The 18,699-nt window shown below is 44.5% G+C and overlaps 5 non-coding genes across 5 annotated transcripts; all 5 read right to left on the bottom strand.

Annotated features, from left to right (window-relative positions):
* Positions 1–4,000: 4,000 nt before the first annotated feature.
* On the bottom strand, positions 4,001–4,120 carry trnal-caa (transfer RNA leucine (anticodon CAA)). Its single transcript has 2 exons — positions 4,083–4,120; positions 4,001–4,035 (listed from the first exon to the last, which is right to left on the bottom strand). It is a non-coding gene; the product is annotated as a tRNA-Leu (tRNA).
* A 1,855-nt stretch (positions 4,121–5,975) lies between these two features.
* Positions 5,976–6,095, bottom strand: trnal-uaa (transfer RNA leucine (anticodon UAA)). The gene is made up of 2 exons: positions 6,058–6,095; positions 5,976–6,021 (listed from the first exon to the last, which is right to left on the bottom strand). It is a non-coding gene; the product is annotated as a tRNA-Leu (tRNA).
* Positions 6,096–7,942: 1,847 nt separating this feature from the next.
* Positions 7,943–8,062, bottom strand: trnal-caa (transfer RNA leucine (anticodon CAA)). Its single transcript has 2 exons — positions 8,025–8,062; positions 7,943–7,988 (listed from the first exon to the last, which is right to left on the bottom strand). It is a non-coding gene; the product is annotated as a tRNA-Leu (tRNA).
* Positions 8,063–9,570: 1,508 nt separating this feature from the next.
* Positions 9,571–9,690, bottom strand: trnal-uaa (transfer RNA leucine (anticodon UAA)). The gene is made up of 2 exons: positions 9,653–9,690; positions 9,571–9,616 (listed from the first exon to the last, which is right to left on the bottom strand). It is a non-coding gene; the product is annotated as a tRNA-Leu (tRNA).
* A 1,847-nt stretch (positions 9,691–11,537) lies between these two features.
* trnal-uaa (transfer RNA leucine (anticodon UAA)) lies at positions 11,538–11,657 on the bottom strand. Its single transcript has 2 exons — positions 11,620–11,657; positions 11,538–11,583 (listed from the first exon to the last, which is right to left on the bottom strand). It is a non-coding gene; the product is annotated as a tRNA-Leu (tRNA).
* Positions 11,658–18,699: the final 7,042 nt, after the last annotated feature.

Here is an 18,699-nt window from a genome sequence, read left to right as displayed (position 1 = left end):
TCTTGGAGTGCAGGTTCATAGCTCCTTGAAAGTGGAGTCACAGGTAGATAGTATGGTGAAGAAGGCATTTGGTATGCTTTCCTTTATTGGTCAGAGTATTGAGTACAGGAGTTGGGAGGTCATGTTGCGGCTGTACAGGACATTGGTTAGGCCACTGTTGGAATATTGTGTGCAATTCTGGTTTCCTTCCTATCGGAAAGAGGTTGTGAAACGTGAAAGGTTTCAGAAAAGATTTACAAGGATGTTGCCAGAGTTGGAGGATTTGAGCTATAGGGAGAGGCTGAACAGGCAGGGGCTATTTTCCCTGGAGCATCAGAGGCTGAGGGGTGACCTTATGGAGTCTTATACAATTATGAGGGGCATGGATAGGATAAAATAGGCAAAGTCTTTTTCCTGGGGTGGAGGAGTCCAGAACGAGAGGGCATAAGTTTAGGGTGAGAGGGGAAAGATATAAAAGAGACTTAGGGGCAACTTTTTCACGCAGAGGGTGGTACGCATATTTAATGAGCTGCCAGAGGATGTGGTGGAGGCTGATACAATTGCAAAATTTAAGAGGCATTTGGATGGGTATATGAATAGGAAGGGTTTGGAGGAATATGGGCCGGGTGCTGGCAAGTGGGACTAGATTGAGTTGGGATATCTAGTCAACATGGACGGGTTGGACCAAAGGGTCTGTTTCCATGCTGTACATCTCTATGGCTCTATATCAATAGCATAAGATTAAAGATTGTTTTTAAAAAAATAAAGCCATTTTTATGCTTTAATGGTTCATTTCTTTTCAGGAGGGAGATGTAACAATTCGATAGCTTTAAGAGGTGTATTTTGTCCTTTTTCTTAATGAAGACAGTTTGAGACAAGTGTCAAGTGGTCTGTTCTAAGCCAATAATGCTCGCAGGCCTTGATTTATTTTAGACGTTGGAACATTAGTAGCAGTCTGAATTGGGGGGGGGTGGTGGTCAAACTCCCACAGAACCACAACGTTAGTTTAATTTTCAGTAGCTGTCAAGGTTTGCAAATTACTATGTTTCTCTCGCTGCCACAACAAAATGTTTGAGCTCTTTTTCTCTCTGTCTCAGAGTTTCTCTTGATGTTCTCTCCTACTGGACTGGAAAATTGCATGCGAGAGAATCAATTTTACTGAATTTATCCTGGCCCAGTGTATGTTTCTACTGTACTGGAACAGTTGCTGTTTAGTAGTTAAATAATGTATTATTCTGTTAAGTTTTTTAATAGCATTAAGTTATTCCAATTCTTCTTTCTCCTTTGTATTTTGAGAATAATGTATAAATAAAGTCTTTTTTGTTTCAAGAGTGGTAGTTTGACCAATTGAATTGCATCTAGAACACAATGCCATATACTTGCCTTCCAAAATGATAAAAGGTTGTAGTCTTGGTTATCTTTTTTGTATATTTTGAAAAGGTTTCTTCTGGTCAATAACAGTATGCAAACCAAATGTATTTCCTTCTTTTCAAAACATTTCAGTTGTTGGAAATTGTTGGAGGAAATTATAAAATATAGGATGATGGACAATTAGAGAGGCAAAAATATATTAAGGATAGTGAAAAGGGTTTTGTGCAAGGAAAATCTTGTCTGACAAGCTTGATTGAGTTTTTTGAAGAAGTTATCAAAAGTTGATGATGGCAAGGCAGTAGACGCTATTTATTTGGAACTCAGTAAAGCCTTTGACAAAGTTCTGCATGATAGACTAATTAGTAGTGCTAGGTCTAATGGAATTCAGGGTAAACATGTCAATTGGATACATAAGGGACCCAATAGATTAATGTATCTGAATTCCCAAAAGGCTACTGCATTACATAAAGATGTATGGTCCCACAGGCAATGTATTAGCATGGATAGAGATAGACAGGAAAAAAAGAGGGGGAAAAATAAGTGCTTTTCTGGTCAGCATCAGTGGTGTGCCTCAGGGCTCAGTGTTTGGGCCACAATTGTTTACAATTTACAAAGAGGATTTGGAGTTGGAGTGTGTCAAAATTTGCTGATGACACTAAGATGAGGTGGTAGAGTAAAGTGTGCAGTGGATTCTGAAGGTTTGCAGAGGAGTAGAGATAATTTCAGTGAGTGGGCAATGGTCTGGCGGATGGAGTACAACGTTGATATTTGTAACATCATCCATTTTGGTAGGAACAAGGGTTAAGAAGGGCTATTATTTGAATGGTAAAATATTGCAGCATGTTGCTCTGCAGAGGGACCTGGGTATCCTGTGCACAAATTGCAGAAGGTTGGTTTGCAAGTGCAACAGGTAATTTAGAAGGCAAATGAAATTTTGTCCTTCATTGCTAGGGGGATTGAATTTTAAAGCAGGGAGGTTATGTTGTCACTTTATAGTGTGCTGGTGAGGCCACCTGGAGTACTGCATGCAGTTTTGTTCTCCTAATTTGAGAAGGGGTGTACTGGCACAGGGAGGTTGTTTCCACTGGTGGGTGCATATAAAAGTAGGGGGCATAGTCTTAAAATAAGGGAGGGCAGATTTAGGACTGAGCTGAGAAGGAACTTCTTCACCCAGAGGGTTGTGAATTGGTGGAATTCATTGCCCAGTGAAGTAGTTGAGGCTTCCTCATTGAATGTTTTTAAAGCTAACATGGATAATTTTTTGAACAGTAAAGGAATTAAAAATTACAGCAAGAGGGTGTGTAAGTGGAGCTGAGGCCACGAAAAGATCAGCTGTGAACTTATTGAATGGCAGGGCAGGATGTGAACAGCCAGATGGCCTACTCTTGCTCCTGGTTCTTATTTTCTTATATTCTGATGTTAACATTAGGAGACAGAGAGTAATGGTGGAGGGCTGCTTTTTGGACTAGAGACCTGTGATTGGATTACTTACTGTGGAAACAGGCCCTTCAGCCCAACAAGTCTATACCAACCCTCCAAAAAGTACCCCACCCAGACTAATGCACCTAACACTATGGGCAATTTAGCATGGCCAATTCACCTGACCTGAACTATAGGATTACAGCGCCCCCCGATGTCCTAAGAAGTAACTACATCTCTATCCTCCCATGGGCTTACTCTATAATATTCTGACACCTGCAATCTTTGGACTGTAGGAGGAAACTAGAACACAGACAGAGGGAGAATATGCAAGCTCCACACAGTCACTCAAGGGTGGAAGTGAACTCAGGTCCGTGCTGCTGTGAGGCAGCAGTGCTAACCATTGAACTATCATGCAGTTACTGGTCACCCAGTTATAGGAAGTATACTATCAAGCTTAGTGAGGGTTCAGAACAGATTTAGATTAGATTAGATTACTTACAGTGTGGAAACAGGCCCTTTGGCCCAAAAAGTCCACACCGACCCTCTGAAGAGCAACCCACCCAGACCAATCCCCCTACACATAATTCTACGGGAAATTTAGAATGGCCAATTCACCTATCCTGCACATTTTTGGACTGTGGGAGGAAACCGGAGCACCCGGAGGAAACCCACGCAGACACGGGGAGAATGTGCAAACTCCACACAGACAGTCGCCTGAGGTTAGCCCTTCCATCACTTTTCCGAGGATTGGGAGAAGATAGACGGGAGTGGAATTGGCTGAGTTGGAATGGTCCTGCTTTTTATGTGCAGGACATACCTGGATAATTTCGCAGATGGCCAGGTAGATCCCAGTGTTGTCACTGTCCTGGGAGAACTTGGCTCGAGGAACGGCATGTTGTGGAGCAGCAGCGTTCAGGACCAGTGCCAGAATCTTGGCAGGGCCCATAGCCTTTGCAGTGTCCAGTGTCTCTTGATGTGAGACGGAGTGAATGTAATTGTTTGAAGAATAGTGTGTGTGATGGTGGGGAGCACAGGAGGAGACTGAGGAAGATGATCCAGTGGGCACTTGCGTCTGAAGATTGTTGTAAATGCCTCAGCCTTATCTTTGAAACCGAGGGGTTGGACTCTTCCATGTTTGGGAAGGGGGAGTGACTCCTCTCCAAGAAGACGTGAAATGTGGGGGTAGTGTGTGGGTGTGGGAAGGTTGGTTTGGGGAAAAAGGGAGACATGTCAGGAGTGGGATTTGAACCCACGCCCCGAGAAAGGGACCAGAATTCACAAGCCCCGATGCAGAGCAAGGATAAACGCTCCTTGAATTTAGCGCCTTAGACCACTCAGCCATCCTGACGAGCTGATGGCACAGACCTTCCCGATCTCTTGCTCACTCTGTATAATTAGTCACCTTGCCCTTATGCAGACAAAAAATGCAATTCCGCATTTTTGCAGCTCACTTGCATTCACACTCCGCAACAATTCCTCATACACAGTCTCTCTCTCTCACACACACACACTCTCCCACACACATATACTCTCTCTCACACACACACACTCTCACACACACATACACTCTCTCTCACACACACACACACACAAACTCTCTCTCACACACGCAATCGCTCTCAAATGCATATACATACACTCTCTCTCTCTCACACACACTCACACTCTCGATCTCACAAGCACGCACACACATTCGTTCACACACACTCACAATCCCTTTCTGTCTCTCATACCCCACACAAGCACAAATTCTCTCTCTCTCTCCCACACACACACACTCTCTCTCACACACACAAACACACACTCTCACACACGCACACTCTCTCTCACACACTCATACATAAGCACTCCCTCTCACACACACAAACACATGCACTCTTACTCTCTCTCACATACACTCTCTCTCACACACACACTCTCTCTCACATACACACACACTCACACACACACACACTCACATGCACACACAATCTCTCTCTCTCACACACACACACGCACTCTCTGTCTGTCTCTCACACCCACACACAAACACACCCTCTCTCACACACACCCACATACGCACTCTCTCCCTCACACACAAACACACACACACACACACACTCTCCCTCTCACACACACACTCTCTCTCTCACATACATTTTCTCTCACACAGACACTCTCTCTCACACAGACACACATTCACTCTTTCACACACTCACACACACACACACACACATGCACTCACTCTCACACTCACAGACATGCACAAACATAAACACTCTCTCTGTCTCACACACACATACACTCAAATGGACTCACAATCTCTCACACACACATACAAACACACACACAAACTCATATACTCACAGGCACACACTCTCTCTCACACACACACACAATCTCTCTCACATGCACAAACACTCTCTCTCTCACTCACACAGATACACAAACTTACAAACAGACACACACGAATATTCACACTCTCATTCACTCTCACACACACACACACTCTCTCTCACACCCACACACAGACACACACAACCTACCTCTCTATCACACACACACGCACACACTCACCAACACACACAATCTCTCTCTCTCTCACACACAGACACAAACAAAATGAGGTCAGGAGCTGAGTGACCCTGGGGGAACCCAAACTGGGTGTCACTGAGCAGGTTATTGCTGAGCAGGTGCTGCTCGATAGCCCTGTTGGTGAGCCCTTCCATCACTTTTCCGAGGATTGGGAAGAAATCGACGGGAGTGGAATTGGCTGAGTTGGATTTGTCCTGCTTTTTATGTGCAGGACATACCTGGATAATTTCGCAGATGGCCAGGTAGATCCCAGTGTTGTCACTGTCCTGGGAGAACTTGGATCGAGGAACGGCATGTTATGGAGCAGCAGCGTTCAGGAGCAGTGCCAGAATCTTGGCAGGGCCCATAGCCTTTGCAGTGTCCAGTGGATCTTGATGTGAGACGGAGTGAATGTAATTGTTTGAAGAATGGTGTGTGCGATGGTGGGGAGCACAGGAGGAGACTGAGGAAGATGATCCAGTGGGCACTTGCGTCTGAAGATTGTTGTAAATGCCTCAGCCTTATCTTTGAAACAGAGGGGTTGGATTCTTCCATGTTTGGGAAGGGGGAGTGACTCCTCTCCAAGAAGATGTGAAATTTGGGGGCAGTGTGTGGGTGTGGGAAGGTTTGTTTGGGGAAAAAGGGAAACATGTCAGGAGTGGGATTTGAACCCACGCCCCTAAAAAGGGACCAGAATTCACAAGGCCAGATGCAGAGCAAGGACTAACACTCCTTAAGTCTGGCACCTTAGACCACTCAGCCATCCTGACAAGCTGACAAGATAGTGATTCCTGATCTCTTTCTCACTCTGCACAGTTAGTCACCTTACCCTTGTGCAGACACAAAATACAATTCCGCATTTCTGCAGCTCCCTTGCATTCACACTCAACAACAATTCCTCATATAGAGTCTGTCTTTCTCTCTCTCTCTCTCTCTCTCTCTCTCACACACACACACACACACACACACACACACACAATCTCTCTCACACACATACACAAATTGTCTCTCTCTTTCACACACACACCAACACACACACTCACACTCTCCATCTCTCTCACACACACAAATTCTCACTCCCTCTCTATCTCTCACGCACATACACACATTCTCTCTCACAAGAACAGACAAACACACACTCTATCATACACACTCTCACTCTCACACACACACTCTCACACACACACACACACACACCCTTTCTCTCTCTCACACACACACTCTCTATCACACACACTCTCACCCTTTCTGTCTCACTCACACACAAACACACTCTCTCACAAAAATAAGACTCTCTCTCACGCACACACAAATTCTCTCTCTCTCTTTCACACACACACCGACATACACTCACTCTCTCTCTCACACAGACGAACACATTCTCTCACACACACAAAATCTCCTTCTCTCTCTCACACACACACACACACACACACACATTCTCTCTCTCACATGCACACACACTCTCTCTCACACACACACTCAAACATACTCTCTCACACACATACAAATTCTCCCTCTCTCTGTCACACACATGCATGCTCACACACTCACACTCTCTCCCACACACACACACTCCCTCACACACACACACTCACACACTCTCCCTCATACATACACACTCTTTCTCTCTCTCTCTCACACACACATTCTCTCCCTCACACACACACACACTCTCTCTCTCACACAAATTCTCTCTCACACACAAACACACTCTCACACACATACAAATTCTCCCTCTCTCTCTGTCACACACATACATGCTCACACACTCATACACACACACACTCTCTGTCTCTCGCAGACACAAATGCCCACACACTCACTTTCTCAGACACACACACTCCACCCACACACACACACGCAAACACACACAGACACACAGACATATACAACTCTCACACACACACATAAAGGCTTCCTCTCTCACGCGCTTACACACACTGTCTCTCACTCTCACATTCACACACTCACACAGACTCTCTCTCTCTCTCTCACACACAGACACAAACAAAATGAGGTCAGGATCTGAGTGACCCTGGGGGATCCCAAACTGGGTATCACTGAGCAGATTATTGCTTAGCAGGTGCTGCTCGATAGCCCTGTTGGTGAGCCCTTCCATCACTTTTCCGAGGATTGGGAGAAGATAGATGGGAGTGGAATTGGCTGGGTTGGAATGGTCCTGCTTTTTATGTGCAGGACATACCTGGATAATTTCGCAGATGGCCAGGTAGATCCCAGTGTTGTCACTGTCCTGGGAGAACTTGGATCGAGGAACGGCATGTTGTGGAGCAGCAGCGTTCAGGACCAGTGCAAGAATCCTGGCAGGGCCCATAGCCTTTGCAGTGTCCAGTGGATCTTGATGTGAGACGGAGTGAATGTAATTGTTTGAAGAATGGTGTGTGTGATGATGGGGAGCACAGGAGGAGACTGAGGAAGATGATCCAGTGGGCACTTGTGTCTGAAGATTGTTGTAAATGCCTCAGCCTTATCTTTGAAACTGAGGGGTTGGATTCTTCCATGTTTGGGAAGGGGGCGTGACTCCTCTCCAAGAAGATGTGAAATTTGGGGGTAGTGTGTGGTTGTGGGAAGGTTTGTTTGGGGAAAAAGGGAGACATGTCAGGAGTGGGATTTGAACCCACACCCCGAGAAAGGGACCAGAATTCACCAAGCCAGATGTAGAGCAAGGATTAACACTCCTTGAGTCTGGTGCCTTAGACCACTCGGCCATCCTGACAAGCCATGGACATAGGCCTTCCCGATCTCTTTCTCACACTGTACAATTAGTCACCTTGCCCTTGTGTAGACAAAAAATGCAATTCCGCATTTTTGCAGCTCACTTGCATTCACACTCAGCAACAATTCCTCATACACAGTCTCTCTCTCTCACACACACACACTCTCTCACACACACACTCTCACACACTCTCTCCCACACACATACACTCTCTCTCACACACACACACACTCTCACACACACACACACGCACACACGCACACACTAACATGCACACACAATCTCTCTCTCACATACACACACACACGCACTCTCTGTCTGTCTCTCAAATCCACACACAAACACACCCTCTCTCACACACACCCACATACGCACTCTCTCCCTCACACACAAACACACACACACACACACACTCTCACACACACACTCTCTCTCTCACACACACTCTCTCTCACACAGACACTCTCTCTCACACAGACACACATTCGCTCTCTCACACACTCACACACACACACACATGCACTCACTCTCACACTCACAGACATGCACAAACATAAACACTCTCTCTGTCTCACACACACATACACTCAAATGGACTCACAATCTCTCTCACACACACATACAAACACACACACAAACTCATATACTCACAGGCACACACTCTCTCTCACACACACACACAATCTCTCTCACATGCACAAACACTCTCTCTCTCACTCACACAGATACACAAACTTACAAACAGACACACACGAATATTCACACTCTCATTCACTCTCACACACACACACACTCTCTCTCACACCCACACACAGACACACACAACCTACCTCTCTATCACACACACACGCACACACTCACCAACACACACAATCTCTCTCTCTCTCACACACAGACACAAACAAAATGAGGTCAGGAGCTGAGTGACCCTGGGGGAATCCAAACTGGGTGTCACTGAGCAGGTTATTGCTGAGCCGGTGCTGTTCGATAGCCCTGTTGGTGAGCCCTTCCATCACTTTTCCGAGGATTGGGAAGAGATCGACGGGAGTGGAATTGGCTGAGTTGGATTTGTCCTGCTTTTTATGTGCAGGACATACCTGGATAATTTCGCAGATGGCCAGGTAGATCCCAGTGTTGTCACTGTCCTGGGAGAACTTGGATCGAGGAACGGCATGTTATGGAGCAGCAGCATTCAGGAGCAGTGCCAGAATCTTGGCAGGGCCCATAGCCTTTGCAGTGTCCAGTGGATCTTGATGTGAGACGGAGTGAATGTAATTGTTTGAAGAATGGTGTGTGCGATGGTGGGGAGCACAGGAGGAGACTGAGGAAGATGATCCAGTGGGCACTTGCGTCTGAAGATTGTTGTAAATGCCTCAGCCTTATCTTTGAAACAGAGGGGTTGGATTCTTCCATGTTTGGGAAGGGGGAGTGACTCTTCTCCAAGAAGGTGTGAAATGTGGGGGCAGTGTGTGGGTGTGGGAAGGTTTGTTTGGGGAAAAAGGGAGACATGTCGGGAGTGGGATTTGAACCCACGCCCCTAGAAAGGGACCAGAATTCACAAGGCCAGATGCAGCGCAAGGACTAACACTCCTTAAGTCTGGCACCTTAGACCACTCGGCCATCCTGACAAGCTGACACGATAGTGATTCCTGATCTCTTTCTCACTCTGCACAGTTAGTCACCTTACCCTTGTGCAGACACAAAATACAATTCCGCATTTCTGCAGCTCCCTTGCATTCACACTCAACAACAATCCCTCATATAGAGTCTGTCTCTCTCTCTCACACACACGCATACACACACACACACACACACAATCTCTCTCACACACATACACAAATTGTCTCTCTCTTTCACACACACACCAACACACACACTCTCACTCTCCGTCTCTCTCACACACACAAATTCTCACTCCCTCTCTCTCTCTCACGCACATACACACATTCTCTCTCACATGAACAGACAAACACACACTCTATCATACACACTCTCACTCTCTCACACACACACTCTCACACACACACACACCCTTTCTCTCTCTCACACACACTCTCTCACATGCACACACACACACTCTCTATCACACACACTCTCACTCTTTCTGTCTCACTCACACACAAACACACTCTCTCACAAAAATAAGACTCTCACGCACACACAAATTCTCTCTCTCTCTTTCACACACACACCGACATACACTCACACTCACTCTCTCTCTCACACAGACAAACACATTCTCTCACACACACAAAGTCTCCTTCTCTCTCACACACACACACACACACACACTCACTCTCTCACATGCACACACACACTCTCTCTCACACACACACACTCAAACATACTCTCTCACACACATACAATTTCTCCCTCTCTCTGTCACACACATGCATGCTCACACACTCACACTCTCTCCCACACACACACACTCCCTCACACACACACACTCACACACTCTCCCTCATACATACACACTCTTTCTCTCTCTCTCTCACACACACATTCTCTCCCTCACACACACACACTCTCTCTCTCACACAAATTCTCTCTCACACACAAACACACTCTCACACACATACAAATTCTCCCTCTCTCTCTGTCACACACATACATGCTCACACACTCATACACACACACACACTCTCTGTCTCTCGCAGACACAAACGCCCACACACTCACTTTCTCAGACACACACACTCCACCCACACACACACACGCAAACACACACGCACACACACAGACATATACAACTCTCACACACACACATAAAGGCTTCCTCTCTCATGCGCTTACACACACTGTCTCTCACTCTCACATTCACACACTCACACAGACTCTCTCTCTCTCTCTCACACACAGACACAAACAAAATGAGGTCAGGAGCTGAGTGACCCTGGGGGATTCCAAACTGGGTGTCACTGAGCAGATTATTGCTGAGCAGGTGCTGCTCGATAGCCCTGATGGTGAGCCCTTCCATCACTTTTCTGAGGATTGGGAGAAGATAGATGGGAGTGGAATTGGCTGAGTTGGAATGGTCCTGCTTTTTATGTGCAGGACATACCTGGATAATTTCGCAGATGGCCAGGTAGATCCCAGTGTTGTCACTGTCCTGGGAGAACTTGGATCGAGGAACGGCATGTTGTGGAGCAGCAGCGTTCAGGACCAGTGCAAGAATCCTGGCAGGGCCCATAGCCTTTGCAGTGTCCAGTGGATCTTGATGTGAGACGGAGTGAATGTAATTGTTTGAAGAATGGTGTGTGTGATGGTGGGGGGCACAGGAGGAGACTGAGGAAGATGATCCAGTGGGCACTTGCGTCTGAAGATTGTTGTAAATGCCTCAGCCTTATCTTTGAAACTGAGGGGTTGGATTCTTCCATGTTTGGGAAGGGGGCGTGACTCCTCTCCAAGAAGATGTGAAATTTGAGGGCAGTGTGTGGGTGTGGGAAGGTTTGTTTGGGGAAAAAGAGAGACATGTCAGGAGTGGGATTTGAACCCACACCCCTAGAAAGGGACCAGAATTCACAAGGCCAGATGCAGAGCAAGGACTAACACTCCTTAAGTCTGGCACCTTAGACCACGCGGCCATCCTGACCAGCTGACAAGATAGTGATTCCTGATCTCTTTCTCACTCTGCACAGTTAGTCACCTTACCCTTGTGCAGACACAAAATACAATTCCGCATTTCTGCAGCTCCCTTGCATTCACGCTCAACAACAATTCCTCATATAGAGTCTGTCTGTCTCTCTCTCTCACACACACACACACACACACACACACACACACACTCTCTCTCACACACATACACAAATTGTCTCTCTCTTTCACACACACACTCACACTCTCAGTCTCTCTCACACACACAAATTCTCACTCCCTCTCTATCTCTCACGCACATACACACATTCTCTCTCACATGAACAGACAAACACACACTCTCTATCTCACACACACACACACACACACACACACCCTTTCTCTCTCTCACACACACACTCTCTCACATGCACACACACGCACTCTCTACCTCACTCACACACAAACACACTCTCTCACAAAAATAAGACTCTCTCTCACACACACACAAATTCTCTCTCTCTCTTTCACACACACACCGACATACACTCACACTCACTCTCTCTCACACAGACAAACACACTCTCTCACACACACAAAATCTCCCTCTCTCTCTCTCTCACACACACACACACACACATTCTCTCTCTCACACACACACACTCACTCTCTCACATGCACACACACACTCTCTCTCTCACACACACACACTCAAACATATTCTCTCACACACATACAAATTCTCCCTCTCTCTGTCACACACATGCATGCTCACACACTCACACTCTCTCTCACACACACACACACACACTCTCCCTCATACCACACACTCTTTCTCTCTCTCTCTCACACACACATTCTCTCCCTCACACACACACACTCTCTCTCTCACACACATTCTCTCTCACACACAAACACACTCTCACACACATACAAATTCTCCCTCTCTCTCTGTCACACACATACATGCTCACACACTCATACACACACACAATCTCTGTCTCTCGCAGACACAAGCACCCACACACTCACTTTCTCAGACACACACACTCCACCCACACACACACACACACATATACAACTCTCACACGCACACATAAAGGCTTCCTCTCTCACGCGCTTATTCACTCTCACACACACACATAAAGTTATAAAGTAAAGCTGGACAGGCTGGGACATTTTTCATGGGAGCGTAAGGAGTTGAAAGGGAATCTGATAGAAGTTTAGAAAATAATGAAAGGTATAGGTGGAATTAATGATAGACGTCTTTTCCCTAGCTTGGGGAAGATTTCAAGATTAAGGGTCACATTTTTAAGGGGAGAGGAGACAGATTGGAAAAAAGACATAAAGCCATTTTTTTTATTACAGGGGGTGGGTTCACATGTGAAATGAAATTCCTGAGGACATGGAAGATGTGGGCACAATTACAATGTTTAAAAGACATTCGGATAGAAACATGAATAGCAAAGGTTTACAGGGGTATGGCCCAGAAGCAGGCAGGTGCGGGACTAGTTTAGTTTGGGATTATATTTGACCTAGGGGTCAAGATTAGAGTGGTGCTAGAAATGCGCAGCAGGTCAGGCAGCATCCGAGGAGCAGGAAAATCAATGTTTCGGGCAGGAGCCCTTCATCATGTTTCCTGACGAAGGGCTCCTGCTCGAAGCGTCAATTTTCCTGCTCCTTGGATGCTGCCTGACATGCTGTGCTTTTCCAGCACCACTCTAATTTTGACTCTAATCTCTAACATCTGCAGTCCTCATTTTCACCTGATATTTGGCATGGACTGGTTGGACCAAAGGATATGTTTCCGTGCTGTATGATTCTATGATTCAATGACTTAACAATACTCTGTCTCATTCATGGTACACTTCAAGAGCAGGACAGAGTGAAGGATGTGTAATTCAATGTCTAAGACAACATTACCACAGCAAATAGGGAGAGAAGTAGGCTCTAAGGCCCTTTGAGCCTGTTCCTCCATTCAATAGGATCATGCTGAGCAGACATTTGTAATGACACAGCTCCTTTAACACAGTTATGGTTCCTTGGCTTTTTAAAATACACAGACTCCAAAATGTCTAAGCTTGAAGGGTTTTAAGGCCAATTTGATTGTAGATAACATATCCTAAGAAAAACAAAGAACATCGAAAATTTACAGCCCAGGAACAGGCCCTTTGGCCCTCCAAGCCTGAGCCGATCCAAATTCACTGTCTAAACCTATCACCCAACTCCTAGCATCTGTATCCCTCTGCTCCCCATCTACTCATGCATCTATCCAGATGCACCTTAAATGGATCCACTGTGCCTGCCTCTACTACCTCTGCTGGCATTCCAGGCACCTACCACCCTCTGTGTAAAGTACTTGCCGCTTATACCCTCTTTAAACTTTTCACCTCTCATCTTGAATGTGTGATCTCTCGTTATTGAACCCCTCACCCTCTATCTGCCCTGTTTATAGCCTCCATGATTTAGTATCGTGCCTCAGGCAAAAGGCTTTCAAATAAAAAAAACACTTGTACAATGAAAGGGTCATGGTCATTTTGTCCCAGCTCAGCTTTTCTATGGTTGGTTTGGTTTGGCTGTTTGCAGAAAGCAATCAGGCAGTTGTAAAAGCTGCTGGTCCCAAAAAAGCAGGTCCATGCTTATCCTCCTCTCTTTCTGAAATCTCTCCTGTCAGACCCTATATTTGATTTTAGCTTTTGTACCAAGGGATATTTATGGAGATTGTTGCAAGCATTTGGAACAGCATCATTAAATTGGGATAATCTTTTGGGTTTTTGGTATTCTGTTCTCTTTTGTTTGTGTTTCATTCAGTAATCTTGTAAATAAATTCCGTTTTGCTTAAAACTATGTGGTTTGACCACCAGCATCTTTCCTAGAATATCCATTTACACCTGCTTAAAACAACTAGCAAAGTTGGAGTCTGGGCCACTTTCTTGAAATATTTTAGCCTGATCCATAACACGCTCATTACATTACCCTTCCTGCCCTTTCTCCAGGATTCTTGCTTTTCCCCACTTATCAAGAATCTATCCTGCTTGAGAAATATATAGATAAATAAATATCAAGCATCATAGATAAGTCAATGTAAAATTGTGTCTCATCGCTGTGATCTAACTGTTGGATGATGAATCTGTGCTCCCACAACTCTCTATGTTAAGAGTTACAAAGATCTACTCCTCTTCATTCTTAAATTGGCATCCCTTTATTCTGAGAGTATGCTCTCTGATATTAGACTTTCTGTGAGGGGAAACATCCTCTCAGCATTTATCCTGTCATTCCCCTGAGGAAACTAATATGTCACAATGAGATCTTCTAATGTCCAATAAGTAAATGCCCAATCTGTTTAGCTTTTGTTCAAAGGACAACTCTCTATATGAGAGATCATGTAAGTAAACCTTCTCTGAACTGCCTGCAATGAAATGACAGTTTTCCTTTAATAGTACTTAAGTGAGGTTTCATCAGCATCTTGCATAGTTGCAGTAATACTTCCCTATCCTTACATATCAACCCACTTGAAAAAGTGCCTTTAGTTTTCCTAATTAGATGCTACACATGTGCATTAGCTTTTTATGTTCAGGCACAAATTCCACCAAGTATATTTGTGTTGCAGCTTTATGTAGTTTTTTTTACTCAAATTGAATATTTATTCTCTTATTTTGTTCGCCTTCCAAAATGAAAAGCTTCTTATATTCACGTACTATACTCCATTTTGCCAATTTGTTGCCTATTTATTTAACCAATTAATATCTCTCTGCAACCTGTTTATATCCATCTTGCCACCTATCTCTCCCCCTAAGTTTTGTGATGGTTACAAAATTTAGCTGAATGTATTTACTTCATTCTTCCAACTTATTCATATATATTGCAAATCGTTGGCTAAATGTCACCAACCTACAATGTGGAAACAGGCCCTTCAGCCCAACAAGTCCACAACAACCCTTGGAAGAGTAACCCATCCATACCCATTCCCCTATTTGCCCCTATAATACATCTAATCTACCCATCCCTATGGGCAATTTAGCATGATTGGACTGTGGGAGGAAACCCACACAGACACAGGGAGAAATGAAAACTCCACGTAAACAGTCACCCAAGGCTGGAATTGAACCCAGGCTCTTGGCACTGTGAGGCAGCAGTGCTAACCACTGAGCCACCATGCCACCCTGCAGACTTCACCATTTCTCTTTACTCTCTGTCCTTAGACAATATCATATGAAAATTATGACACTTTCATTTGGACACGAATTTATTTTCCAGCACGGTGGCACAGTGGTTAGCACTGCTGCCTCACAGCACCTGTAGACCCAGGTTCAGTTCCTGACTCAGGCGACTGACTGTGTGGAGTTTGCACGTTCTCCCCGTGTCTGCGTGGGTTTCCTCCCACAGTCCAAAGCTGTGCGGGTCAGGTGAATTGGCCAAGCTAAATTGCCTGTAGTGTTAGGTAAGGGGTAAATGTAGGGGTATGGATGGGTTGCGCTTCGGCAGGTCGGTGTGGACTTGTTGGGCCGAAGGGCCTGTTTCCACACTGTAAGTCTAGTCTAATCTAATCTAATCATTAGGCTTCTTTGAATTATTTGATTTCATTTCCTTTGGGGACTTGGTTTACCTCAGTTGGCTGTATTGTTGATTTGCAGTGCAATGTGACACCGACAGTGTGGGTTCAGTTTCCATCACTGGTTTGAGGTTACCATGAATGATTTGCCTTCTCAGCCTCTTCCTTCGCTTGAGGTCTGGTGGCCCTCAGGTTAAATCACCACCAGTCACTTCTCTCTTTAATGAGAGAGCAGTCCCTATGGTTGGGTAAGACTATGGTTACATAACACAAAACCTCCGTTGAAAACATATGTAATTGACAGCATGTTACCCAAAATCTACTTTGCTCTGCTGAATTTCTATTTGATAATTGCCTTATAATTATTCATCTATGTATTTTTCAAACAACAGGAATTGTTGTTCTTCTTATGTTCTCTGAAATGTTGTCATCATTGATGTCAGGTCACTTTGTGGTGTAAGTATTAATCTCACTTCCAGCTATTTTTTAAACAGAGTGAATGTGCAATCCTCCAATCTATGCAATTACACCGTATAAGTATTTTTAAAAACTGTACACTTACTGTCTAAACTCTTTCTCTCTGTGTTCACTCAATCTCTCTGATGTTCCTCTTTCTCTCTCATTACACTTACACTGTCTATTGTTGATTTCCTTGGTCTCAACATTGACACTCTCTACTAATGTTCTTCTTGGTCTCTCACAATGCGTTCACTCACTTGGCTGGTTTTTCATCCTAGTCTTCCACTCTACAGTCACTCACTTCCTGCTGAATTCCCTCCTGATCGTTCATTTCATTATCTGTTTCACTGCTCTTGTCTCTCTCACTTTCCCTCGACCTTCATTTTGTACAATTGTATGCCACTCGCTATTCATTCAATCTCTCTGCTGATGTTCCTCTTCATCTGCTAGTTTGCACTCACTGTCTTTGCTCATGATCGATCACATTTTACAGTCACTCAAACTGCAATGGCTATTCTTATTACCTCAATGTATTTTCCATGCCCCTTCTGATTTTTCTCTTGATCATCCATTCATTACTCACGACCTGATTTTTTTTCCATTCATCTCTCACAACTGACCCATTCTTTCAGTGAATGTAATTTTTGGTTGCTAACTGTTTGTTAGTGACTCTCTCTGCTGATGTTCTGTTTTGTCTCTCAGTCAATACTGTGTTTCTCTGCCATTGATTCCTCTTGGTCTCACACTCTATATTTACTCTTTTTTTTATGGTCTCTATTATTTCTCCATCAACACTCAAACTCTCTTGGTTTTTCAGTCCATACTAACATTCTGCTGATATTCTTCTTGGTCTCAATTTGAACTAATGTGCTTTATGAAAGTTTCTTTTTGCCTCTCAAACACAACATCTCTGCTGATTTGCCTTGTCTACCATTGTGCACTTACTCTTTCCACTGGTGTTCCTCATAATCTTTTGCCCTGCACTAAATTGTTCAGCTAATTTATCTCTTGATTCTCATTTTGCACGGAAGATCTCTAATGATGGTCCTTTAGAGCTTTCACTGACTCCTCACACTCTCTATTTATGCTCAAATTTGCCCCTTCTTGATGTCTCTCTATATCTGCTGAATTTCTATTTGATATCCATCTCACTGTCAATCTCATGTGCTGATGTATCTACTGGTCTCCTGTTATACATGCAATCTTTCCACTGACGCTCTAGTGGCATCTCAATACACTCCTTTTCTCTGCTAGTGTTCGTTTGGCCTCACTATGCTGTCACTTTCTATACTGACATTTTGCTTTACCTTATGTTTTATGCTGATGTTATACCTGGTGTCTCACTCTATGTTCACTCTCACTTTCTCTCTTGTTGGTTCCTCACTCGACATTCAGTGTCTTTGTCAATGTTCCTCTTGTCAATCTCCTGCAGTCACCCTATCTGCTGATGTTCCCCCGATCTGTCAATCAACACTCACCCTCTATATTAATGTGCCCTCAGGTTTTCTGATCACTGAATTTTCTTGACTGATTGTAACATTGCTGAGTGTTCTGTGCCTTGTCACTTCTTTCTAGCTATCAGAAAATTGCAATCGCTTTTATTTTTCTCTGTTGTCCTCAGGCCAGGTCGGGCACTTTAATGAATTATTTCTGGCTTTCCTCTTCTATGACACCTGGTTTCTGAAGGAAAAAATAAATCCTAAAATATATGCTAGTGTCCTGAATCTCTTCCTTTCACTGCTGGGTTTGAAACGATTCAGAATCTTATGGTTTTTTCCTCTGCTCTGATGTAAGCTGTGGTATGTACACCTGCTCTGTATGTTTCATGTGCACTACACACTTGTTTTTCTCTAGTTCTTCTCACAGATTTTGGACTTGTTTTGTGTCCCCATTCATCTTCCTTCCAGCCTCTCTCAAGACTCACATCACTTCTCAGATTTTCTTTTCAATAAATTTCAGGTATGTTACTGCACCATTGCTTACCCACATCTACATTAGATTAGATTTCCTACAGTGTGTAAACAGGCCATTCGGCCCAACAAGTCCACAC

Source organism: Hemiscyllium ocellatum, chromosome 24 (genome assembly GCF_020745735.1).
Source record: "Hemiscyllium ocellatum isolate sHemOce1 chromosome 24, sHemOce1.pat.X.cur, whole genome shotgun sequence".
Lineage (NCBI taxonomy): Eukaryota > Metazoa > Chordata > Chondrichthyes > Orectolobiformes > Hemiscylliidae > Hemiscyllium > Hemiscyllium ocellatum.
Note: the sequence above shows the minus strand (reverse complement) of the source record. Positions and strands in the feature narration are given on the sequence as shown.